Here is a 27,812-nt window from a genome sequence, read left to right as displayed (position 1 = left end):
GTGGCACCTATGGTTCCATCTGTTGAGCCTCCTGCCCCGGTTTTGGTGGAGGGGGAATTGGAGTATATTGTGGAGAAGATTTTGGATTCTCGTGTTTCTAGACGGAAACTCCAGTATCTGGTTAAATGGAAGGGTTATGCTCAGGAAGATAATTCCTGGGTTTTTGCCTCTGATGTTCATGCTTCCGATCTTGTTCGTGCCTTTCATGCGGCTCATCCTGGTCGGCCTGGGGGCTCTGGTGAGGGTTCGGTGACCCCTCCTCAAGGGGGGGGTACTGTTGTGAATTTGGTGGCTGAATTCACTCCTGTGGTCACAAGTGGTACTGCAGCTTCTGAGCTTCCTCCCTCAGGTGTTCTGGTGAGCTCGTTAACTGCTTCATTACTTAACTCCGCCTGATGCTGCTATCCTTGCTCCTTGTCAATGTTTCAGTGTTGGATCTGAGCTTCTCCTGATTGTTCCTGTGTCCTGCTGCTCTGTATAGCTAAGTGCTTTTTGCTTTTTTGTTGCTTTTTTTCTGTCCAGCTTGTCTTTGGTTTTGCTGGAAGCTCTGAGACGCAAAGGGTGTACCGCCGTGCCGTTAGTTCGGCACGGTGGGTTTGTTTTGCCCCCTTTGCGTGGTTTTGCTTTAGGGTTTTTTGTAGACTGCAAAGTTCGCTTTACTGTCCTCGCTCTGTCCTAGAATATCGGGCCCCACTTTGCTGAATCTATTTCATCCCTACGTTTGTCTTTTCATCTTACTCACAGTCATTATATGTGGGGGGCTGCCTTTTCCTTTGGGGAATTTCTCTGGGGCAAGTCAGGCCTATTTTTCTATCTTCAGGCTAGCTAGTTTCTTAGGCTGTGCCGAGTTGCCTAGGTAGTTGTTAGGCGCAATCCACAGCCGCTTTTAGTTGTGTTTAGGATAGGATCAGGTGTGCAGTCTACAGAGTTTCCACGTCTCAGAGCTCGTTCTTGTATTTTTGGGTATTTGTCAGATCACTGTGTGCGCTCTGATCGCTAAGCACACTGTGTTTCTGGATTGCCTTCATAACACCTGTCATTAGCAAACATAACACATATCTAAGCGGAGACATCACAGCTGAAGCCCTGGCAGCAAGGTACTAAAATGTAAGAAGAGAGGAGGATGGATGGGATGATATGGAAGCTGTGGAGATGTTTTCTTACGGTGTGTACAAGCACCAGCAATTACACTCAGAAAACAAAATGTGACACAGCCTACATTCCTTTCCAATCCCTCCTCCTCTCACTTCACAACTTGCTGGCTGTGCTTCAGTAAATATATTATCTCAGCTTTAATATGCATACATCCCCTCCTGTCTCTTCTCATAGCTAATGGCCAGGGAAGGCAGGAGACCTTTCGCTAGTCACACAATTTGCCCTGCTGTTTATTCAGGATGGGTTATGTGTTCGGTAATGTAACAGCAGCCATTTTGAAAGCCATCTACTATATAATTGTCTAAGGGTCACTTCCGTCTTTCTGTCCTTCTGTCTGTCTGTCTGTCACGGATATTCATTGGTCGCGGCCTCTGTCTGTCATGGAATCCAAGTCACTGATTGGTAGCGCCAGCTACCTGTCATGGCTGCCCCGACCAATCAGTGACGGCCACAGATCGGCGGAAAAATGGCCGCTCCTTCCTCCCCGCAGTCAGTGTCCGCTCCGTATTCCCCTCCAGTCAGCGCTCACACAGAGTTAATGGCAGCGTTGACCGCGGTGTAACGCACTCGGTTAACGCTGCTATTAACCCTGTGTGACCAACTTTTTAATATTCATGCTGCCTATGTAGCATGAATAGTAAAAAGATAATAATCAAAAAAATAAAAAATAGTTACATACTCACCTTCCAGAGCCCCCGGATCGAAGCGGCCGCTTACCGATGTTCCTCGCGGTGCCCCGGTGACCGCTCCATGCATTGCGGTCTCGCGAGATGATGACGTGTGGTCTCGCGAGACCGCTATGCCATCATCTTGTGAGACCACAATGCACTCTGTCGAGGTGAGGAGACTTAAAGCCGCAATGCTCCTCTGGGAAATTTGCAAATTGTCTCTTCAGAGAGGAAGAGGACTAGAACTCTAGTGCCTTGTCACATGACTTAGGATAATAGCCAAACCAGAATCTCAATTTGCAGACACTGTGTTTCGGGGTACTGCCCCTTAAGTCTCCTCACCTCGACATGCTTATCATGTCACTCTCCGCAAGGAGAAACGATACTTCTTGGATCCCGGTCAGACGCCTCTCAATCAGCCAAACCAGATCTCCACTTTGCACTGGCGAGGGGCAGTACCCCGAAACACAATGTCTGCAAATTGAGATACTGGTTTGGCTATTATCCTAAGTCATGTGACAAGGCTCGTTAAAGGGTCGACATTGACTGTTAGGATTGCCATTTCCAATAGGGTGGCACTAGAGTTCTAGTCCTCTTCCTCTCTGAAGAGACAATTTGCATATTTTCCAGAGGAGCATTGAGTCTTTAAGTCTCCTCACCTCGACATGCTCATCATGTCACTCTCCACAAGGAGAAACGATACTTCTTGGATAACAGTCTGCATTGCAACTCCGCCATTTTCCACACATCTTCATTCTCTTGCTATTTTCCTAATTGTAGTCAGTAGGGTTGAGCGAAAAGGGTCGAAATTGTTCAAAAGTTGCCGACTTTTGGCAAGGTCGGGTTTCATGAAACCCGACCCGACCCCAGTGGGGGGTCGGCCATGAAGTCGGCGATCTTTTGAATCTGGAATCGGAATTCCGATCCCGATTCCCGATATGTTTAAGATATCGGGAATTGGTATCGGAATTCAGATTAAAGTGTAAAATATAGAATTAAAATAAAAAATATTGCAATACTTACCCTCTGACGCGCCCTGGTACTAACCGGCAGCCTTCCTCCTTCGAATCCGCGTCTTGTGATTGGCCGCGCGGCCGCCCATGTGACCGCTCGCGCGGCCAATCACAAGCCGCGACGTCACCCGCGACGTCACCGAAGGTCCTGGAAGGGCTGATTCTTAGGAAGGAAGGCTGTCGGAAGGAAGCAGGGCGCTTCCGAGGGTGAGTATATACCTAATAGGTAATAGGTAATAGGAAGGCTGCCGGTTAGTACCAGGGCGCGTCAGAGGGTAAGTATTGCAATATTTTTTATTTTAATTCTATATTTTACACTTAAATATGGATCCCAGGGCCTGAAGGAGAGTTTCCGCTCCTTCAGACTCTGGGAACCATGGAAACCCAATGCACTGCATTGGGTTTCGAGTTTCGGCCGACCCCGACCCCGACTTTTTTATAGGATCGGCCGATTTCACTCGACCCGACTTTTCCAAAAGTCGGGTTTCGTGAAACCCGACCCGATCCTATAAAAGTGAAGGTCGCTCAACCCTAGTAGTCATTACTTTTTCTGCTGCTTCATGCATGCAGCAATCCAAGGTCCGTTATCTGTGACATGGACAAAGTACACTGCAAAATAAATAATTGGTGTAATTGTGGTACTCTGCCCACAGCTTTCTGAGTCCACAGCACTTTAATGAGAGGTCAATGCAAAATTCGAAAACTAATTTCCTGCAGATCAATGAGGGAACTAACATTAATTTGTATTATTTATGTTTCAATAACAACATCTAACACAATTCACAGAAATGTGCAATTGTTCCTTAACACAGTGTCAACGTGTCGATTATTATCCCTAGGTATGGGGGAATGTTACTGCACACAGTTATTTAGTATTTGAAACAATTCAGACATAAGTGTCTGCATAAATGTGTTATATTCTGGGTGTTTTATAGGCAAGCACAAATAATACACTAAGTGCGAGCACCCCTTTAGGGATAAGAGATACTGAACAACATATTGCCCAGGGGGTAAAAAGACCCTAATTAAGGGGTACAGGAAAAAAAATGACTTATTATTTATCATTAAACAGTGGTCTATACTTAGAATTAAAATTACTATAATGCACCTGTATTATTCCAATATATATGAATGGCTTACGAACTGGAACACCGCACAGGGAGCTACAGATGTTCAACTGTTTATGCATATGCTTTCCTATCTATATCATGGCTGCAGCCCATGATTAAATGCAGCGCTTTATATATTTGTATATTCCATTTTTTTCTAACAGGTACACTTAAGAAGCTAAAAAACACACATATATAGAGTTCCCCAACCAGTTTTGCCTATACAAGCTTCCTCAGGGGGATAGAGCTATACTGAGGAAGCCAGTATAGGCGAAACTAGCTGGGGGAGCTCTATACATGTGTGTTTTTTATGGACAAATATATAAAGCATTATATTTAATCATGGGCTGCAGCAATGATATACAGTGTGTACGTAAAGTCATGGTGCACTTTTGACCAGTCACAGGATCTATTTATAGTTTACATTTTGGCGCCCTTTCTCTGGCTCAATCCTATCAGACCTGTTTTGGAGGAGAGATAACAAGAACCAATCAAACAACACAAAGTCATTGGGGCTATTTGCACACGTTCACGTTTTTTCACGCTAAAACGCTATAAAAACTCATTAAAAACGCATACATTATGCATTCTATCATTTAGAATGCATTCTGCATGTTTTGTGCACATGGATGCGTTTTTTTCCGCGAAAAAAACGCATCGCGGTAAAAAAATGACCATGTTCATTATTTTTGCGGATTTTCTGCATTTTTCCCGCAATTCTATGCATTTGGGAAAAACGCACAAAAAACGCACCAAAAACGCGTCAGAAACGCGTCAAAAACACGGTAAAATCGCGGTAAAAACGCATGCGGATTTCTGGCAGAAATGTCCGGTTTTTGTCAGGAAAATTTCTGCAAGAAATCTTGACGTGTGCACATACCCTTAGGCTATGTGCACACGTTGCGGATTATTTGCGTTTTTTTAGCGTTTTTGCGCTATAAAAACGCTATAAAACTGCAAATAATCTGCATACATTAAGCATCCTATCATTTTTAATGAAATCCGCAATTTCTGTGCACATGATGTGCGTTTTTCCGCATGAAAAACGCATTGCGGAAAAATAATGAACCTGCTCATTAATTTTGCGTTTTTTTCGCGGTTTTCCCACTGTCTAATGCATTGGGAAATGTCCGGAAAAAAACGCGCAAAAAATGCGCAAAAACCGCGTCAAAACCACGCAAAAAACGCATGCGGTTTTCTTGCAGAAATCTGGCAGAAATGTCCGGATTTTCACAGGAATTTTCTGCATGAATTCCTGAACGTGTGCACATAGCCTTAAGCTGTTGCTGAGCCCCCAGTCAGACTAACCCCTGATAAACTGAACTCTGATTAATACACTGCCAGGTCAAATTGCAGCTGTTGCATACTATCAAACTGGCAGATAGACCCAAACAATACATATTTGCTACAGATATCCTTCATGAGATCGACAATGATGCAAGATTTTTGCAGAAGATTGTGTTTATCGATGAGGTGATCTTCCATATCTGTGGACATGTTCATCTCCATAGTGTCCGAATATGGGCTGCTGAACATCCTCATGCCTATATTGAGTACAAACGTAACACCCCTAAAGTGAACGTGTTGTGTGGCCTGATGCATGATAAAGTGATAAGCCCATATTTTTTCGCGGAGCAGTCTGTGATGGCAAACACGTATCTTGACAGGTTGGAATTGTATGCAGTGCCACAATTTTCAGAAGGTGTCATCTTTCAACAGGACTGCGCTCCTCCACACTATGCCACCATTGTTCGTGAGTTTCTGGATAGAACATTCCCCGGCGGTAGATAGGCAGGGGTTCTGTCAAGCCATGGTTACCATGATCCCAGGATCTGACGCCCTTAAGGTACCTTCACACTAAGCGACGCTGCAGCGATACCGACAACGATGTCGATCGCTGCAGCGTCGCTGTTTGGTCGCTGGAGAGCTGTCACACAGACAGCTCTCCAGCGACCAACTATGCCGAGGTCCCCGGTAACCAGGGTAAACATCGGGTTACTAAGCGCAGGGCCGCGCTTAGTAAACCGATGTTTACCCTGGTTACCATCGTAAAAGTAAAAAAAAAAAAACACTACATACTTACCTACCGCTGTCTGTCCCCGGCGCTCTGCTTCCCGCACTGACTGTGAGCACAGCGGCCAGAAAGCAGAGCGGTGACGTCACCGCTGTGCTTTCCGGCTGACTGGCGCTGACACAGGATGCAGGAGGAGTGCAGAGAAGCAGAGCGCCGGGGACAGACAGCTGAAGGTAAGTATGTAGTGTTTGTTTTTTTTACTTTTACGATGGTAACCAGGGTAAACATCGGGTTACTAAGCGCGGCCCTGCGCTTAGTAACCCGATGTTTACCCTGGTTACCAGTGAAGACATCGCTGAATCGGTGTCACACACGCCGATTCAGCGATGTCAGCGGGAGATCCAGAGACGAAATAAAGTTCTGGCCTTCTAGCTCCGACCAATGACATCACAGCAGGATCCTGATCGCTGCTGCGTGTCAAACACCACGATATCGCTATCCAGGACGCTGCAACGTCACGGATCGCTATCGTTATCGTTGTGAAGTTGTTTAGTGTGAAGGTACCTTTAGACTTTTACTTTTGGGGTTATGTGAAGCAACATGTGTACATTGAACGTATCAACAAACAACATTAATCACTTAAAACAGAGAACTTCACTATCATTTGGATGTGTGTAGGGCAACAAATGGAGCCCACATCGAACTGCACTGAATAGGTATGAAACTGGGAGAGTTTTTCTTTTATTTGGAGCAGATTTCACATGTCTATCATATTTTGTTGCTTTCCAGTGACTGGTCAAAAGTGCACCATGACTTTACGGACACACTCTAGGTAGCAAAGCATATGCATAAAAAGTTGAACATCTGTAGTTGCCTGTGGGGTGTTCCAATTGGTAACCCTTTCATATATATTGGAATAATACAGGTACACTATATTAATTTTAATTAAGTATAGACCACGTTTTAATGATAATTATTAAAAGTCATTTTTTAGTGTATCCTGTATAGTCAGGTACAGATGCAGACTGTTAGGGCTAGCGGAACGCACCGAGTAAAAATAGATATTTATTATAAATGGTGCGTTCGCAGACCGGGGTCCACCGTGCAGGAGGAACCTGCTGCTAGTGAACGTTGGCACTGTTTGGCAGTATAGGCTAGCTCTGTTACCTCACAGAGCAGCCGGGAGAGGAAAGCACTGCACCCTGTTAGCCTCACAGGAGCACAAGCTTACTGCCGAACTGATAGCAGTCAGTGGTTATGCACACACGCAATCTCCTCACCGGAGGTGCCGGTATTCTAGGGGCTTATTTCAGCCGGGTCCCTGAATCACGTTCACACAATCTCCTCGCCGGAGGTGCCAGCATTCTAGGGGCTTATTTCAGCCAGGTTCCTGAACACATACATGCATAAACACACTGGCGCAAAGCACATATTAGAATTGCTACTAGCGCATGTGTTATGACCAGGTGATTCAGAACCACAATGGACCTAGTGGTTAAGAGCACACAAAGTGACCTGATAGTTACTAATAGTGTTGAGCATTCCGATACCGCAAGTATCGGGTATCGGCCGATACTTGCGGTATCGGAATTCCGATACCGAGATCCGATATTTTTGTGATATCGGGTATCGGTATCGGAAGTGTAAAATAAAGAATTAAAATAAAAAATATTGTTATATTCACCTCTCCGGCGGCCCCTGGACATCAGCGGGAGGATCCGGCGTCCGGCACGGCTTCTTTCTTCAAAATGCGCGCCTTCAGGACCTGTGGTATGACGTCCCGGCTTCTGATTGGTCGCGTGCCGCCCATGTGACCGCCACGCGACCAATCAGAAGCCGCGACGTCATTCCTCAGCTAAAGTCCTAGAATGAGCGCCTTTTAGGACCTGAGGAATGACGTCGCGGCTTCTGATTGGTCGCGTGGCGGTCACATGGGCGGCACGCGACCAATCAGAAGCCGGGACGTCATTCCACAGGTCCTGAAGGCGCGCATTTTGACGAAAGAAGCCGTGCCGGACGCCGGATCCTCCCGCTGATGTCCAGGGGCCGCCGGAGAGGTGAATATAACAATATTTTTTATTTTAATTCTTTATTTTACACTTTAATATGGATCCCAGGGCCTGAAGGAGAGTTTCCTCTCCTTCAGACCCTGGGATCCATGAGGATACATTCCGATACTTGATGTCCCATTGACTTGTATTGGTATCGGATATCGGTATCGGCGATATCCGATATTTTTCGGGTATCGGCCGATACTATCCGATACCGATACTTTCAAGTATCGGACGGTATCGCTCAACACTAGTTACTAACATAGGACGAGCTCTGAGACGTGGAAACTCTGCTGACCGCAATCCCTAAACCATCCCTCGATCAAAACTGTGCCGCTAATTATAGACCTGTCTCTAATCTTCCCTTCATCTCTAAACTCCTCGAACGCCTGGTCCACTCCCGTTTTACCCGCTATCTCTCAGATAACTCTCTTCTCGACCCTCTTCAATCTGGCTTCCGCTCTTTACACTCTACTGAAACTGCCCTCACTAAAGTCTCCAATGACCTACTAACAGCTAAATCTAATGGTCAGTACTCCATGCTAATTCTCTTGGATCTCTCTGCAGCATTCGACACTGTGGATCATCAGCTCCTCCTCACTATGCTCCGCTCCATCGGCCTCAAGGACATCGTTCTCTCCCGGTTCTCCTCCTATCTCTCTGACCGATCCTTCACTGTATGTTTTGCTGGTTCCTCCTCCTCTCACCTTCCCCTTACGGTTGGGGTTCCTCAAGGATCAGTCCTAGGCCCCCTCCTCTTCTCTTTGTATACTGCCCCTATTGGACAAACAATCAGTAGATTTGGTTTCCAGTACCATCTCTATGCTGACGACACCCAATTATACACTTCTGCTCCTGATATCACACCGACCTTTTTAGAAAACACCAGTGATTGTCTTACCGCTGTCTCTAACATCATGTCCTCCCTCTACCTGAAACTAAACCTGTCAAAAACTGAACTCCTCGTGTTCTCTCCCTCTACTAACCTACCTTTGCCTGACATTGCCATCTCCGTGTGCGGTTCCACCATTACTCCAAAGCAACATGCCCGCTGCCTTGGGGTCATCCTTGATTCTGACCTTTCATTCACCCCCTACATCCGATCACTGGCTCGCTCTTCTTACCTGCATCTCAAAAACATTTCTAGAATTCGCCCTTTTCTTACTTTCGACTCTGCAAAAACTCTGACTGTTTCACTTATTCATTCTCGTCTGGACTATTGTAACTCTCTATTAATCGGCCTCCCTCTTGCAAAACTCTCCCCTCTCCAATCTGTCCTGAATGCTGCAGCCAGGATCATATTCCTCACCAACCGTTACACCGATGCCTCTACCCTGTGCCAGTCATTACACTGGCTACCCATCCACTCCAGAATCCAGTACAAAACTACTACCCTCATCCACAAAGCACTCCATGGCTCAGCACCACCCTACATCTCCTCCCTGGTATCAGTCTACCACCCTACCCGTGCCCTCCGCTCCGCTAATGACCTCAGGTTAGCATCCTCAATAATCAGAACCTCCCACTCCCGTCTCCAAGACTTTACACGTGCTGCGCCGATTCTTTGGAATGCACTACCTAGGTTAATACGATTAATCCCCAATCCCCACAGTTTTAAGCGTGCCCTAAAAACTCATTTGTTCAGACTGGCCTACCGCCTCAATGCATTAACCTAACGATCCCTGTGTGGCCTATTTATAATAAAAAAAAAAAAAAAAAAAGGTTCCTCGCATCATGTTCTCATACACTTTATGCAGTATTAGCCCTCTGTGTCTGTACTGCTACATACTTAGGCAGTGAACTGGTTCATGCAGCTTTACATGAACACCTGAGCCTTACACTATGGCTGGTCCGAATAACTAAAGCAATTGTTACCATCCACCTCTCGTGTCTCCCCTTTTCCCCATAGTTTGTAAGCTTGCGCGCAGGGCCCTCACTCCTCCTGGTATCTGTTTTGAACTGTATTTCTGTTATGCTGTAATGTCTATTGTCTGTACAAGTCCCCTCTATAATTTGTAAAGCGCTGCGGAATATGTTGGCGCTATATAAATAAAAATTATTATTATTATTATTATTATCCTATCATACCACACTAGAGGTAGCCGTGGATTGCGCCTAACGCTCTCTATGGAAACAGGAACACATGGGCTACTTGCACAGTGAACAAGTCTGTATGATCATGTTCACACACCACCAAGAAACCTGAAGACACAAAAGAGAATAGTAAAACCAAAAACACTCAGTTTGAAAAAATGTTGCAGTAATCCGCAAGTGCTAGTAAAAGATGTAAAGAACAGGGTATTTGGTTGATACGTTTTTTGCAAAAAATGTATACTAAGCTGCTCTACCAATCTTCACGGTATACCCTTATCAGAGCAGTCCTAACTAATGTATGCAATCCCTATCTGATGTATTTAAAAACCTGATCATCTGTATATAACCTGTGTGAACAGGGTTCAGAGGTTTGTTTTTGGTTTTACTATTCTCTTTTGTGTCTTCAGGTTTCTTGGTGGTGTGTGAACATGATCATACAGACTTGTTCACTGTGCAAGTAGCCCATGTGTTCCTGTTTCCATAATTGTTCTCTTGTGTCTACAAGACTGGGGAGTTCCACCACTCCTCTTGGGCTATCTGCACAAAAGCTGTTCTACCCTGTATGCACACATGGATTTTTCCTCTCTGAACCCTGTTCACACAGGTTATATACAGATGATCAGGTTTTTAAATACATCAGATAGGGATTGCATACATTAGTTAGGACTGCTCTGATAAGGGTATACCGTGAAGATTGGTAGAGCAGCTTAGTATACATTTTTTGCAAAAAACGTATCAACCAAATACCCTGTTTTTTACATCTTTTACTAGCACTTGCGGATTACTGCAACATTTTTTCAAACTGAGTGTTTTTGGTTTTACTATTCTCTTTTGTGTCCTAACGCTCTCTATGCAACTCGGCACAGCCTGAGAAACTAGCTAGCCCTGAAGATAGAAAAATAAGCCTACCTTGCCTCAGAGAAATTCCCCAAAGGAAAAGGCAGCCCCCCACATATAATGACTGTGAGTTAAGATGAAAATACAAACACAGAGATGAAATAGATTTTAGCAAAGTGAGGCCCGACTTACTGAATAGACCGAGGATAGGAAAGATAGCTTTGCGGTCAGCACAAAAACCTACAAACAACCACGCAGAGGGGGCAAAAAGACCCTCCGCACCGACTAACGGTACGGAGGTACTCCCTCTGCGTCTCAGAGCTTCCAGCAAGCAAGAAAAACCAATATAGCAAGCTGGACAGAAAATATAGCAAACAAAAGTAACACAAGCAAAACTTAGCTTATGCAGGGCAGACAGGCCACAAGAACGATCCTGGAGAAAGCAAGACCAATACTGGAACATTGACTGGAGGCCAGGAACAAAGAACTAGGTGAAGTTAAATAGAGCAGCACCTAACGACTTAACCTCGTCACCTGAGGAAGGAAACTCAGAAGCCGCAGCCCCACTCACATCCACCAGAGGAAGCTCATAGACAGAACCAGCCGAAGTAACACTCATGACCACAGGAGGGAGCTTGACCACAGAATTCACAACACGCCTGGCCGTGTGGCCATGCGAGCCTTAAATAGTTGCAGCATGTTTAGGACCTTTCAAAGAAGGACCAATGGAGATGCTGCAGTACCTGAGCATGTGACCCCAGATCTCCACTGAGAGCCCTTGCCCTGGGCATGCTCAGAGTGCAAAGCAGGACTTAGTCCTAGCACCTACAAGGACCTTCCAAGAAGGACCAATGACCTAGCTGCAGTATCTGATCATGTGACCCTCGATCTCCACTGAGAGATCTTACTCTGGGCATGCTCTGAACGTGAAAAGCAGGACTTAGTCCCAGAAGCGTCTGCTCGCCGCTGCCCAGCACTGTCTTCAATGGCAGAAGCAGGAAATGCAGCAGGAAATGCAGCAGTAACTCTTAGCACAGAGTCAGACTGAGCGAGACACTGGGATCGACGTCTCCGCTGAGCAGGCTCCACTGCGGCAGGAGAAGAATGGGAGACCGCAGCGGAGATGGCCCGAGATTCCCCCTGTGCAGAGGCAGGAACTCGACCCCTAACACAGACTTTATTAATGATGAACTAATATTTTTCAATTTGAATTCACCTGATTTGCCAATTTTTATACCCCCAAAAAATGTATTTGCGGCAATTTGATTCTCTGCAAATCAAAAAGTACTGCAAAACCTCCAATTTCCCAGAAAAAAGATGTGTATAAAAGTTTGTGGTTTTCGCGGATTCAATCCCTTTCAAGCTCTTTAATTCTTTAAGGCAAATTTTCATTTTTGTGCTATCGCTTTTTCCTTTATGACTACCAAAAGCCATAACTTGAATTTTTTTTGGTTTGTTTTTTTTGCAGGGCAAGCTGCAGTTTTGAATACTGCCATTCATTTTCTCATACAATGGACTGTAAAACAAGAAAGAAATTCCCAGTGGGATTAGATGATGAAAAAAAATAAGATCCGCCATTGTTTTTGGGCTTTGCTTTTATGGCATTCATTGTATGGAAAAAATGGCAGCATCATTCATCAGGTCAGTATGATTGTGGAGATATCAAACTTGTATAGATATTTGTGGGTTAGTGGCGCTAATATTCCGTATATACTCGAGTATAAGCCGAGATTTTCAACCCAAATATTTGGGCTGAAAGTGCCCCTCTCGGCTTATACTCGAGACAAGGTGGGTGGCAGGGTCGGTGGGTGAGGGGGTGAGGGCGCTGAGGTATACTTACCTGCTTCCAGCGATCCTGGTGCTCCCCCTGCCGTCCCACGGTCTTCTGTGCTGCAGATCTTCCCCGGTGACCGCTGATAGAGGAAGAAGCTGCGGCACCGAAGACAGCTGTCCGGGAGAAGGAGCCTGACGCCGGGAGCAGGTAAGTATGTCATATTTACCTGTCCCCGTTCCAGCCGCCGCGCGCCGCTCCATCTTCCCGGCGTCGCTCCGCTCTGACTGTTCAGGTCAGAGGGCGCGATGACGCATATAGTGTGCGCGGCTCCCTCTGCCTGATCAGTCAGTGCGGAGAGACGCCGGGACCGGACGCTGGGGAGCTGCAAGCAAGAAAGGTGAGTATGGCTTTTTTTTTTTTTATTGCAGCGGCACAGATTTATGTGGAGCATCTATGGGGAAATATGAACGGTGCAGAGCACTATATGGCACAGCTATGGGGCAGTATGAACGGTGCAGAGCACTATATGGCACAGCTATGGGGCAGTATGAACGGTGCAGGGCACTATATGGCACAGCTATGGGGCAGTATGAACGGTGCAGAGCACTATATGGCACAGCTATGGGGCAGTATGAACGGTGCAGAGCACTATATGGCACAGCTATGGGGCAGTATGAACGGTGCAGAGCACTATATGGCACAGCTATGGGGCAGTATGAACAGTGCAGAGCACTATATGGCACAGCTATGGGGCAGTATGAACGGTACAGAGCACTATATGGTACAGCTATGGGGCAGTATGAACAGTGCAGAGCACTATATGGCACAGCTATGGGGCAGTATGAACGGTACAGAGCACTATATGGTACAGCTATGGGGCAGTATGAACAGTGCAGAGCACTATATGGCACAGCTATGGGGCAGTATGAACGGTGCGGAGCACTATATGGCACAGCTATGGGGCAGTATGAACGGTGCAGAGCACTATATGGCACAGCTATGGGGCAGTATGAACGGTGCAGAGCACTATATGGTACAGCTATGGGGCAGTATGAACGGTGCAGAGCACTATATGGTACAGCTATGGGGCAGTATGAACGGTGCAGAGCACTATATGGCACAGCTATGGGGAAATATGAACGGTGCAGAGCACTATATGGCACAGCTATGGGGAAATAATGAACGGTGCAGAGCACTATATAGCACAGCTATGGTGCAATAATGAACGGTGCAGAGCACTATATGGCACATCTATGGGGAAATAATGAACGGTGCAGAGCACTATATGGCACAGCTATGGGGAAATAATGATCTATTTTTATTTTTGAAATTCACCGGTAAATGCTGCATTTCCACCCTAGGCTTATACTCGAGTCAATAAGTTTTCCCAGTTTTTGTGGCAAAATTAGGGGGTCGGCTTATACTCGGGTCGGCTTATACTCGAGTATATATGGTACCTCTGTAACCGCTGCAAAATTAGGGTCTTAACCAATTAGACCAATTGTTCTGTCCTCACTAGCTGAGGCAGGCTCATACGTAGCTATACAGTCAGCTAAACCGCTATACCGGGGTCCAATAAGGAGACTGTGGTTGAGTCTGTGCTTTATTAAACGTAGTGGTATATTGATGCGGTGAAACTGTGAACAATGATATACATAGAATCAGTGCATGGCATAGAACAGATACATAATACACATGATATACATTATGCATAACATTTAGAAAGCTAGTGACTAAACTAGGAGTACAACTGGTTAAACTAAGCTAATATAGAGCAGGAATATCTATAGGAAGCATAAAGACATACCGGCAATGCAATCGCAAGGGGGATGAAGTGAAGCGTCTTTCCTTGAAGGCAAACTGAAGAAAGTGAAAGGAAAAATGGAGGGAAATGGAGGCTGAGCTACCATAATGCATTGCAAAGGAGGAGGAGAATCAGACATGGATAATACAAAAACAAGATTGAACTGCCAACATAACTCTGGCCGCTAGAGGGAGCCAAAGCATCACAGATGAATAAAGGCATGAATATATCAATACTGTATACTGAGGAAACTGCAATTATGCAAGCAAATAATCAGGGCAACAATATTAGATGGCGGAGACAGAACACTCCCCGTCTGGCATCAACGGATGTCACTACTCCTTTCTTTCGAAGGCAACAATAGGACCAGTTCAGATACCGGTCTGGAAAATGTCTTAGGTTCATTCCCTTTGGTCATCCTTAGCTCAACTTTAGACCAAGTGGCCACTGGTTCCGGTGAATCTTTCACAAGAACAAGGTCACCTATGTTCAGATTAGGTTTAGTAGATTGCCACTTCGTCCGTGGCTGCAGGGTAGACAAATATTGTTTGCGCCACCTGTCCCAGAAAGTATTTGCAAGACTTTGTACCTGTCTCCATTGGCGCTTGTAGAGGTCCTTCGTGTCGAATCCTCCTGGAGGGGCACTGGACAGTCCTGTTTTCTGGGTAAGTAAAGTAGCTGGAGTCAATAACAAAGGCTCCTCAGGGTCGTTAGGAACTGGAACCAGGGGTCTTGCGTTAATTATAGCTGCAGCTTCAGCCATGAAGGTGATGAGACTTTCGTGGGTGAGTCTCGCTGCTCCTTCTGTAAATAGTCTTCCTTGGTGCTTGACCAGATTGTGGTAATGTTGTACGATTAGGTAGGCAACATGACATTTTCCGGGAAGTATAAGAGGGAATTTCTCCACAAACTCCATCTCAGCTTCTTTGAGTCGGCCTCCTACCCTCAGCAGGCCGCTGTTGTCGATGAATGGGTCGAGTTTTCTCAATACGCTGCTCGCTGGTATTGGAGCTTTGTTAGTAAGACATTGGATTTCTGCAAAGTAGGTTTCTCTTTGAACAGTGAGGATGATGTGATTTCTAGAGAGCTCTAAGTCGGAGGTAACGTAGGTATTTTTACAAAGATGCCAACCTTTACATTTTTCTGTGCCACAAGTTCTGGTAGCCATGAATGAGAGATGCTATATGTGTCAGGCAGGTAATGGCTCGAGTAAGTGACTTCCAACTTGAGAATCTGTCGAACCTGCAAGATCCAAGCTGGATAACAGAGGTCATTGTATGTAGTGTAGACACCTGAGGGCGGATTTCAGCATCTGAGTCCTCTCCTACAAGTTCGAAGGTGTCTGGAAAACATTCCTCAATGTACAATAGTTTTGGTCCAGAGAGCCACGTTGTGCTTCCTAGTCGACTTGCGTCAACTGCTCTAGTTGCATGATCTGCGGGATTCTGGTCTGTGGGTATGTAATGCCACTGCTGTGGGTGAACTGATCTCCTGATTCGTAGCACTCTGTTATTGACATAAATGTAGAATCGCCTGGTTTCGTTGTGGATATATCCCAGGACTACTTTGCTGTCTGAGTAGAACTTGGCTTGTGTCAGGTCGATATCCATTTCGGATGCGATGAACTCCGCTAACTCAACGGCTAAGACTGCGGCACAAAGCTCTAACCTGGGTACAGTGTGCTCTGGTTGTGGTGCGAGTTTGGCCTTTCCCATGACGAAACCAATGTGGCACTGACATTTGGAGTCTACAGTTTTGAGGTAGGCAACAGCTGCAATTGCTTTGACAGAAGCATCTGCAAATACGTACAGTCTTTGGGTCTGTATCTCAGTAGATGACACAGGGGTGTATGGTCTTGGCATATGCAAGTTGGAGAGTGCCGCTAACGAGTTCTTCCACTCTTCCCACTGGATCCTCTTATCAGGTGGCAGAGGTGCATCCCAGTCAGATGTTTCCCTAGTTAAGTCTCTTAGTAGGGCCTTGCCTTGTATAGTAACAGGAGCTGCGAAACCCAAGGGGTCGTACAGACTGTTGATGGTAGACAGGACGCCTCTACATGTGAAAGGCCTTTCTTCCTGGCTGACCTGAAAGGTGAAAGTGTCTGATTGTAGATTCCAGAGAAGCCCGAGGCTGCGTTGCATTGGTGCGGGGTCTGACCCCAGGTCCAGGTCTCTGAGACCATTACATAGGTCTTGAGAAGGGAACGCTTCCATGAGTTCTTGGCTGTTTGAGGCTATTTTATGAAGCCTAAGGTTCGAGCAGGCAAGCATGTCCTGAGCTCTCCTGAGAAGACTGATGGCAGTCTCATTTGAAGGCATGGCTTTTAGACAGTCGTCGACATAAAAGTCCTTTTCTATGAATTGTCTGACATCTGCTCCGTATTCTGGTTCTCCTTCCTGAGCCGACCTTTTGAGTCCGTAAATGGCGACTGCAGGTGAAGGACTGTTGCCAAAGATGTGCACTCTCATGCGATACTCTGTGACTTCTTTAGTAGGATCATTGTCTCTGTACCAGAAGAATCTTAGGAAGTTCCTGTCTCTCTCTCTCACAAGGAAACAATGGAACATTTGCTGGATGTCAGCGATGAAGGCAATGGAATCCTTACGGAAGCGCATAAGTACACCCAGTAGTTTGTTATTGAGGTCTGGTCCTGTCAGCAGAACGTCATTCAGGGAGACATCATTAAATTTAGCACCGGAATCAAACACGGCTCTGATCTGGCCTGGTTTCTTAGGGTGGTATACTCCGAACATGGGTAGGAACCAGCATTCTTCAGAGTCTTTGAGAGTGGGAGCTAGTTCTGCGTGACGGTTTTCAAAAATCTTTGACATGAAGGAGAAAAAGTGATCTTTCATCTCTGGTTTCTTTTGCAGATTACGAATGAGAGAGGAGAAACGTTGTAATGCCTGATTTCTGTTGTTCGGTAGACGTGGTCTGTGGGTTTTGAAGGGAAGAGGTGCGACCCAGCTGTTGGTCTCATCTTTAACGAGTCCCTTGTCCATTACCTTTAAGAACAACTTGTCCTCTACCGACATTGCCACTTGGTTGTCCTGCTTAGTTCTCTGGAAGACTGTGCCCCCTAACTGATCTTCATAGCTTCCCGACACTATACTGCTGTCGTGAGTAAAGTCTATTAAATGATCAGGTAGTTGGATGCTGTGTGGCAGTTCCCTGACATGGAACTCATTGTTACAAGGTTGAAACAGAGATGGACGTCCTTTCTCCAATGTATTTGTCAGCATGCTTGTCACAGAAGATGGGGCGTGCATGCGTCCCAAGCATACGTTGCCAATTATGACCCATCCTAGGTCTAGCCTTTGGGCATAGGGAGCATTGTGGAGTCCGTTGATATGACGTCTCACTTTATGAACCTGTAGGATATCTCCCCCCAACAGCAGAATTATCTGGGCCTGATGGTCAAGTTCCGGTATGAGGTGTGCTATTTGTTTTAAGTGAGCGTGATGGATTGCTACATCTGGTGTAGGGATTTCAGATCTGTTGTCTGGGATCTGGTTACATTCGATGATCGTAGGTAGTGGTAGACAGAATTGTCCGTCTAAAGACTCGATCTGGTAGTCAGTAGCTTTCCTGCCCGCTGTTGTCACAGTACCTGCACACGTCTTTAAGGAGTAGGGAGTGCTTGGCCCTTTGATGTTGAATAGGTCAAAGAACATTGATCTAGCCAAGGATCGATTACTTTGGTCATCTAAGATAGCATACAGTCTTACAGCTTGGTCTCTATGGCCCTTCGGGTATACTTTGACGAGGCATATTTTTGAACAGGACCTACTGTCTATTGTCCCTTTGCAGACCTCGGTGCATTGTGAAGTGATCTCTGGCGTAGCTGTATCAGTGTTCCTTTCCTCCCCGCCATGCTCACTGTCAGCTGGCGTGTTTTGTGTACTCCATGGAGCTGGGCCAGGGTGTAGAGCGGTGTTATGATCTGTGGTGCCACATTCTGTGCATTTTACACTGACCTTGCAATCCTTGGCGAGATGAGCTGTGGACGAGCAGCACTTGTAGCAGATACCGTTTTCTTTCAGGAAGCTTCTGCGATCTGGCATAGATTTTCCTCTGAAGGCTCTGCATTTCAGGAGAGGATGAGGCTTCTGATGAAGTGGGCACTGCTTGTCAGGGTCCTGCACCTTTGTCTCTGATTGGGAGCAGCCAGCAGACCTGTAATTAGAACCTGGAGAAGAAACATAAGTCTTGTGTACTTCCACAGATGTTCTGCGTGGATTTGCAGGTGGTGATGGTGTGGCATATGGTATTGCAAAGTCAAAGCTGGGATCGTTTCTAATTCTTGCTTGTTGGTGTATGAAGTCTACAAAAACGGAGAAGGGAGGGAATGGAACGCTGTGTTTGTATTTGTACGTGGAACCATGTGTGAGCCACCTCTCCTGTAGATTGTAGGGCAACTTCTGGACTATAGGGTTAACACCTCTGGCTGTGTCGAGAAATGCAAGTCTCTGTAGGTCGTCTTCGTATTTGGCAACTTGGACTTCCTTTAGCAAGTTGCTTAGCTCTCTAAGTTTCTGGAGACATTTGTTAGATATTTTAGGAAAGTCATCGATTCTTTTGAACAAGGCTCTTTCTATTACTTCTGCTGAGCCGTAACACTCATCCAGCCTTTTCCAGATCTCTTTGAGGCCAGTCTCAGGGCGGTTTATATTAATGTCTTTGATCCTTACTGCGTGTTTGACCGACTCTTCTCCCAGGTATTTGACTAACAGGTCTATCTCTTCCCTGTGTTGTAGCCCCAAGTCTCTAATGACATTTTGTAAGGAAGCTTTCCAAGCTCTGTAAACTTCAGCTCGGTCAGTGAATTTCATGAGTCCCTTGGCAACCAGTTCACGTCGTGTGAAGAACTTGGCAAATTCTGTCGTGAACCGGTTGTCAGCAGAGTATACTGGTGATGGGTCGCCCTGATAGTGATGTGAGGTGCGTTCGTACCTGTTAGTGTCCTCATGGTGGTGCCAGCCAGTGTCGTATTGCTTCGGCCTGATGTACGGTGCGTCAGCAGGGTGATCCACATTGGTTACCTGATGAGGGGCAAGGTAGTCATTAGCAGAGTTGTTTTGCCTCACATTTTTGAGTTTGTTTCTGTCCTGAGCCTCGTGACGACTCTCGCTCACTTCGCTGGAGGTGTCGTATTCTGGTTTTGGTACTGGTTCAGGGTTATAGTTTGGATCAGGAAGGTCATTAACATACTGAGATGTGCGTTGTGGTGAGTCTTGAAGGGGAAACTCCAGACTCGACGTACTGCTTTGGCTATGCAGCTTGGGATTTTGCGCGGCTTCTAGTGATTCTGCTTCGGCGAGGGCTGCGGCAGCTTCCCTTTTTGCTGCTAGGCTTTCTAAGGCGGCATCCACACGTGCCTTCTCTAACTGCAAACTTCTCTTTTGATCGGCTCTCTCTAAGTGCGACCTTCTCTCTTGATCGGCTCTCTCTTCATCTATGCGTGCTTTTTCTAATTTAAGTTGCATCTCTTGGTCAGCAAAGCTCGCTCGTATTTTGGCAGCTTCAGCATTTGCGCGGGCAATGACGACAGCGCTGCTGATGGATGTTGTCTTTGAGGAGACGGAAGTAACAGATCTTGTCCTATGCGATTTGTGAGACATGGTGTCTTGGGAAAGTGCTTGGCTGTGCAGAGATTGCTGTAGCTGTATTTAGTCTCTGAGTAGCCGGTGACTTGAATCCCACTAGTTGGTTGGCTGCCGTTTCACTGTTCTGTCCTCACTAGCTGAGGCAGGCTCATACGTAGCTATACAGTCAGCTAAACCGCTATACCGGGATCCAATAAGGAGACTGTGGTTGAGTCTGTGCTTTATTAAACGTAGTGGTATATTGATGCGGTGAAACTGTGAACAATGATATACATAGAATCAGTGCATGGCATAGAACAGATACATAATACACATGATATACATTATGCATAACATTTAGAAAGCTAGTGACTAAACTAGGAGTACAACTGGTTAAACTAAGCTAATATAGAGCAGGAATATCTATAGGAAGCATAAAGACATACCGGCAATGCAATCGCAAGGGAGATGAAGTGAAGCGTCTTTCCTTGAAGGCAAACTGAAGAAAGTGAAAGGAAAAATGGAGGGAAATGGAGGCTGAGCTACCATAATGCATTGCAAAGGAGGAGGAGAATCAGACATGGATAATACAAAAACAAGATTGAACTGCCAACATAACTCTGGCCGCTAGAGGGAGCCAAAGCATCACAGATGAATAAAGGCATGAATATATCAATACTGTATACTGAGGAAACTGCAATTATGCAAGCAAATAATCAGGGCAACAATATTAGATGGCGGAGACAGAACACCAATGTAATGCAAATAAAATTATATATAGTTAATTTGCGCTGGTTTCAGGTATTACACCTTCTCTTTGTTGTAGTAATGTATTAGCCTTAATGTAACGTTTCACCATTCATTAACATAGGAGATCTAAAGTGGCAAACAAAAAGCAGAGTGGGCTTTTACCTTAGATGCTGGTAAGAAAGTCCTGATGATGAAGGTGCCTCCGTGAGTGGACTAAGTCGCCTGGATCCAACTCCGATGTCTTGTGGATGCGAGGATTAGAAAGCGCTGTTCCGGCCGGTGACGAGCGCATGGATACGGCGTCCAGCTGTACTGATAAAGCACGTGTGTGCTCACAGGATCTGCAGGACCTGCGTGATGTCAGCAGTCATGTGACACTCAGCAGTCATGTGGTGTGTACTCTTTGTTACAATAGACAGATAGGACCATTGTTTTTCACTGCTGTGCTGTCATACACTATCTATACACTTTGTTCAGTGTTTTATGGCTTTCTCTCTATCTCTATGGCTGAGCTGTGACATCCTTTCATTATTCAGTTTTTCTACAATAAGGCTTCTGCATTCCCTGCCTCTGCTTTTATACAGGCTATGATAGTCAGTTCTGATTGGCAGTGCTATACCATGTGATGTGATAGCTGCAATTCATTATCGGAAAAACCGCCTGGTCACACCTGTGGCTGCAGGATCCTTCTCTGGCTGATGTAATGTTCTACATTATGTACAATGCCAGTGGACATTTTAAGTGATTTGTTCAAAGTGAATTGCAAATTGTTTGAATTTGGCAGGTGGATTCCTAAATTCCAACAGAAATTCCATTCTCTCATCTCTACAAAATAATCACTCCATTAGATATTGCAGTTGTCCATGACTGGTGAAGCAACAGAAGTCAGCGTGCAATGTACTGGAGATGCAGGGAACGCAAAGGTGAGGATTGCACAAAAGCACAACATGAACTCAACAATATACAACAGTTCTGCATCACCTGGTGGCTATAAAATATAGAAAGCCTTTTTCCTTAGTCTCTGGTAGCTGCACTGTATATCGCAATTTAGTATTTCCATATCTCATTTATAATATTTCCTATAGTTTGTTACTATAGTGTGCACTGCCCCGCCCCAGTGCACTTCCAGTCTGACTTCTCATAAGTAGCACCTTAGAACATTACAGAAAAGGTTGCATTTTTTATTGAGAGACAAACACCTATACAGCCATAACATTAATCTACAGGTAAAAACCTTCCGACAGGTTCACTAATGACATTATATTACTGTATAGGTTTTATAACCACTGTGATTGGTTTATTTTATTATTAGTTTCCAGATCATTTTCTGCGCTGTGCTAAACCATTATCTAACTAAGAAGCTTCTTATTAAAAAGTAAAATCACACCAGTATAAAAAGCTCTAAACGGAAGGTGACACACTTCTGGCAGAGAACCTCCTATCAGGATATATTTTGGGTGTAATAATCTGTGTAACTGATTAACCATTTTACTGTGTCCTACAGTGTAGTGCTGCGGTATAGCTTCGCTATAACCAGTAAGGAGCGATTTACTTCGGCTGTTTGGCTAAATGTTGATACAGGAAAGATATATATCTTGGTACCGTGTTAGCCAGTAGATAGAAAAATATTTAGAATTGAGAGTTGAGAGTCCGACTCCTCAGTGGTCCATTAAAAGGTATCAACCACTGAGGACTCTCAATTCTAAATATTTTTCTGGCTAAATGTTGCCACCTTCTGGCAGAACACTATAATAGCAGTTTTACTATCAAACTCAAGGCTAGACCTACACTAGAGGCCTCCTTCACATGTCCGTGGTTCTAGTACATCTCACAGATACCCCACGTACAGGTTATATCCTATGGTGCTATGCTCATGTCTGTGTTTTTACATGTACAATGTATCGTCCGTGCAAAGCACGAGTAGACGTCCATTTTTTTCTGGCAGCGCGGATGACAAGAGCCAATACAAGTCTATGGGTCTGGGAAAAACACAGAGACTGCACAGAGGGCATCCATCTACCATCCGTATGCCATTCGTGTTTAACATTGCAAAATATAGGAAAAGCTTTGTAATTTAAAGGGACACTGTCACCTGAATTTGGAGGGAACAATCTTCAGCTATGGAGGCGGGGTTTTTGGGTGTTTGATTCACCCTTTCCTTACCCGCTGGCTGCATGCTGGCTGCAATATTGGATTGAAGTTCATTCTCTGTCCTCCATAGTACACGCCTGCACAGTGCAATCTTGCCTTGCGCAGGCGTGTACTATGGAGGACAGAGAATGAACTTCAATCCAATATTGCAGCCAGCATGCAGCCAGAGGGTAAAAAAAGGGTGAATCAAACACCCGAAACCCCGCCTCCATGGCTGAAGATTGTTCCCTCCAAATTCAGGTGACAGTGTCCCTTTAATTATTTCTTTATCTATACCTGAAAAACACTAATGACACACGGATGGCAAACCAACAAATAAAGCTGCACTCTGTAGCGCTATAGCATGCAAACATGAAATATATGACATTTGACTTGCATTACTGCTCTGGAACATTCGAAAAATTGCGAATACTTAGCGCATAAATTGGCGGATTCATGTGTACCGTATTGATGCTCAACACTGATGACACACTGATGGAAAACACTGATGACACCGGTAGCGTTTTTCCACAGAGATTGCAGTGTCGCTTATAATGACCTCCTATAATGTCAGATTGGTACCTGCACGCACTGTGCCACAGTCACAAATGTTTTCAAATGTGTTGGATTTTTTTGTTGTTACTCCCAGGATTCTCGCAGTGAATTTACCATAGTCTTCAAGTCCCATTTTTACAACAAATTGTCTTTGGCCCAGCTACAATTTGGCCTTAAGAACAAAGGTTTAAAATATCTTCACGAGAGCAAGTTGCATACAAATTGCGCAATGTTTTTGGGTTCGCACAACTTATCTGAGAATTACTGTTGTGCCACATGTTGCTGTAGAGCGTCACCATAAAGCACAATTCTGCATTTTCTGAAAGCACTTTTTTTTAATACCTGTTTTAGTCTATGAGCATACGTTGCAGCTTTTGCTGCGGATCCGCAGCAGATTTGGCCCTGTGGATCCACAGCAGTTTTCCATGTATTGTACAGTACAATGTAAACCTATGGAAAACCAAATCTGCATTTCACATGCTGCGGAACATTCTGCGCAGAAACGCAGCAGTTTATTTTCCGCAGCATGTCAATTCTTTGTGCGGAATCTGCAGCGTTTTACACCTGCTCCATAATAAGAATCCGCAGGTGTAAAAACGCAGGCGATATCCGCAGAAAATCTGCACAAAATCCGCAGAAAATCCTCAGGGAATCCACAAGTAAAACGCAGGTCATTTTACCTGCCGATTCTGCAGAATCCGCGTGGAAAAATCCGCAATGGATTCCGCAGCGTGTACAAATACCCTTAAAGGGACACTGTCACCTGAATTTGGAGGGAACAATCTTCAGCCATGGAGGCGGGGTTTTTGGGTGTTTGATTCACCCTTTCCTTACCCGCTGGCTGCATGCTGGCTGCAATATTGTATTGAAGTTAATTCTCTGTCCTCCATAGTACACGCCAGCGCAAGGCGAGATTGCACTGTGCAGGCGTGTACTACGGAGGACAGAGAATTAACTTCAATACAATATTGCAGCCAGCATGCAGCCAGCGGGTAAGGAAAGGGTGAATCAAACACCCAAAAACCCCGCCTCCATGGCTGAAGATTGTTCCCTCCAAATTCAGGTGACAGTGTCCCTTTAAAGGGAATCTGTAACAAGGTTTTTGCTGTGTAATCTGAGGCCAGCTTGATGTAGGGGTTGACACCTTAATTCCAGTGATGCATCACTTGCTGGTCTGCATGCTGTCATTTTAGTACAATCACTGTATAATCTCACCCACACCGCTGATTAGCAGCTTTCTGTGTATATTGTAGAGGGTGAGACCGGCCCATGCAGGAGGGAGGCCTACTCATGCCAGCACATATTTCAGCTGGATGTACGTCCGAAGACGTACATTCAGCTTAAATGTTTTGCGGTGGAGAGACTCACTGGCTCCCTGCACCACAACCGAAAATCTGCCAGCCAATTAGTGGCTGGCTGCTGATGTTGCCAAAGGCAGCTGCCAGCCTCTGCGCCTGCTATGGAAGATGATGCCGAACTTTGTGGTAAGACGATATGGGACATTAGTACAGGATGGAGGACATTATTATACAATGGGTCACAGGATGGGGAACATTAGTACAGGAAGCAACCCAAGAGGGGGGACATTATTACAGGAATAAGCCCAAGATAGGGGACATTATTGCAAGAAGGGGCTCAAAACAAGGGACCTTATTACATGATAGGGGACATTATTACAGGAAGGAGTCAGGATGGGGGATTTAAATACAGGAAGGGCCAGGATGGGTACATTATTACAGAATGGGACCAAGACAGGGTGCATTATTGCAAGGAGTGGCCAGGATAGAAACATTATTACAAGATGGGGCTAAGGTGTGGGACAGTATTACAGGAAGGGACCATGATGAGGAACATTATTACAGGAAGGAGATATCATCACAGGGATTAGCCCAGGATGGGGGACAGTATTACAGGAAGGGGCCAGGATGAGCGACATTATTACAGGAAGGTGCCAGAATGGAGAACATTATTACAGAAAGGAGCCGAGAATGGAGGACATTACTACAAGACAGGGCCAGTGTGACGCTGTAAGAATCTGGCTGCACTCGGATGTCACCCGAGTGCAGTCCGATTAGAGCATGTATATTCAAACGGAGAGTGGACCCACTGGACCGTGATGACGAACCCCTCTCGGACGAGCTGACCAGGTGGACCGCCCCCTATACAGGGAGCGTTAGGGGCAGGCCCGTGAGGGACTATCGCCACGGAAGCTGGAGGGTCGACTGAGAACAGATGGGAACACAGCAGGCACAAAGGGAAAGAGGGAACAGAAAGGAAATACTGAGACAAGGGAGAAGATGGGAACGCTACAGAGGCACGGAGACTGGCAGGACAATATGGAGAGACCGAGGCTGACGGGAGCAAGGAAAAGATATAGGAGCCGGGCAGGTACTGCAGAGGAAAAGGAACTGAAGGAACAAGACAGGAACACAGGAAACAGGCAGGCACTGCAGAGGGCGGAGGAGACCCAAAGTCAGAGAGCTAGGAACGCTCAGAGACCACAGGTGGCCAGAAGCACTTGTAAACACAAATGAACATCAGGCACAGAGAAGCAGCAGGAAGCAGTTTACATAGCAGCATGGGAGCTACTTCCGGGTTACAGTCCTCCAGGATGACAGAGAGGACAGGAAAGAGCGCCAACAGAGGAATCAGATGTGCGCACGCGCAGAGCTGAATGCGGCGCGCGCGCGCACCCGGCGAGCTGCAGTGGGAAGAGCCGGCGGCAGCAACGGCATGACAGTACCCCCACCTTTACGCCCCTCCTTTTTAAGACTAGAAAGAAACCGGGACAAAATACGAGGAGCCCGAATGTTCTCTCGAGGCTCCCAGGACCTCTCCTCAGGACCAAAACCCTTCCAGTCAACCAAAAACAAAGTTCTCCCTCTAAGTTTTTTCATGGCTAAGATGTCCCTAACCTCAAAGACATCATCCTCGGAAACAGGCGAAGGAGAACAAAGGTTAGAAGAATGAAACTGATTAAAAACTACAGGTTTAAGGAGAGACACATGAAAAGAATTAGAAATACGCAGAGAGGCAGGCAACTTAAGTTTGTAAGAAACGTCATTAATACGAGACAAAACTTCGAATGGACCGATATAGCGAGGACCCAGCTTATGTGAAGGGATTTTGAGACGGATAAATTTAGAAGAAACCCAAACCTTGTCCCCAGGATGGAATATAGGAGAATCAAGACGTCTTTTGTCCGCATGTCTCTTCATCCTAACTTGAGTCAACTCAAGGGCGGACTTGGTCTCCTGCCAGACCCTGGAGAACTCTCTAGACAGAAGATCAGCCGCTGGTACAGTAGAGACAGGAGGAACCGGAAGAGGAAGACCAGGATGTTGACCGTAGACGATAAAAAATGGAGATTTGTTAGTAGCTTCGCTGGGATGGTTATTGTAAGAAAACTCAGCCCATGGCAGTAAGTCAGACCAATCATTCTGATGAGAATTGGAGAAATGGCGGAGATAAGTTACCAAGGTCTGATTAGTACGTTCCACCTGGCCATTGGACTGTGGATGGTAGGCCGAAGAAAAATCAAGCGAAATGTTCATAGATCTGCAGAGGGATCTCCAGAAGCGGGCGGTGAATTGAACACCTCGGTCAGAAACAATATGTAAAGGAAGACCATGAAGACGAAAAATATGGTGAACAAAAATCTTTGCCAATTCGGGAGCAGAAGGTAAACCTGGGAGAGCGATGAAATGAGCCATCTTGGAGAAACGGTCCATGACCACGAAGATGACGGTGGAACCAGAAGAATGAGGCAGATCAGTGATGAAATCCATAGATAAATGTTGCCACGGAGAGGAAGGTACTGGCAAAGGATGTAGAAGCCCAGAAGGTAGTTGCCTGGGAATCTTATTCTTGGCACAGGAAGGACAAGAGGCGACAAAACTTTGGACATCCTTAGACAACGTTGGCCACCAGTAAAAACGAGAGATCAAACGAAAGGTTTTTTTGAAACCAACATGTCCAGCCAGTTTGGAGGCGTGACCCCAAAGTAAGACACGTCTCCTGTTCCCTACAGCGACAAAGGTCTTACCCGGAGGCAACGAAGTAAGAGAGACTGGAGCAACTGTGATGACTCTGGCAGGATCAATGATGTGAGCAGGCTTGTCCTCCAAATCCACCACCTGGAATGACCTAGACAGAGCGTCGGCTTTGGAGTTTTTATTTCCTGGCAAAAAACGAAGTTCGAAGTCAAACCTGGCGAAAAACAAGGCCCACCTGGCCTGCCGAGGATTAAGTCTTTGCGCAGAACGAATATACA

Source organism: Ranitomeya imitator, chromosome 6, assembly GCF_032444005.1.
Source record: "Ranitomeya imitator isolate aRanImi1 chromosome 6, aRanImi1.pri, whole genome shotgun sequence".
NCBI classification, from domain to species: domain Eukaryota; kingdom Metazoa; phylum Chordata; class Amphibia; order Anura; family Dendrobatidae; genus Ranitomeya; species Ranitomeya imitator.
Note: the sequence above shows the minus strand (reverse complement) of the source record.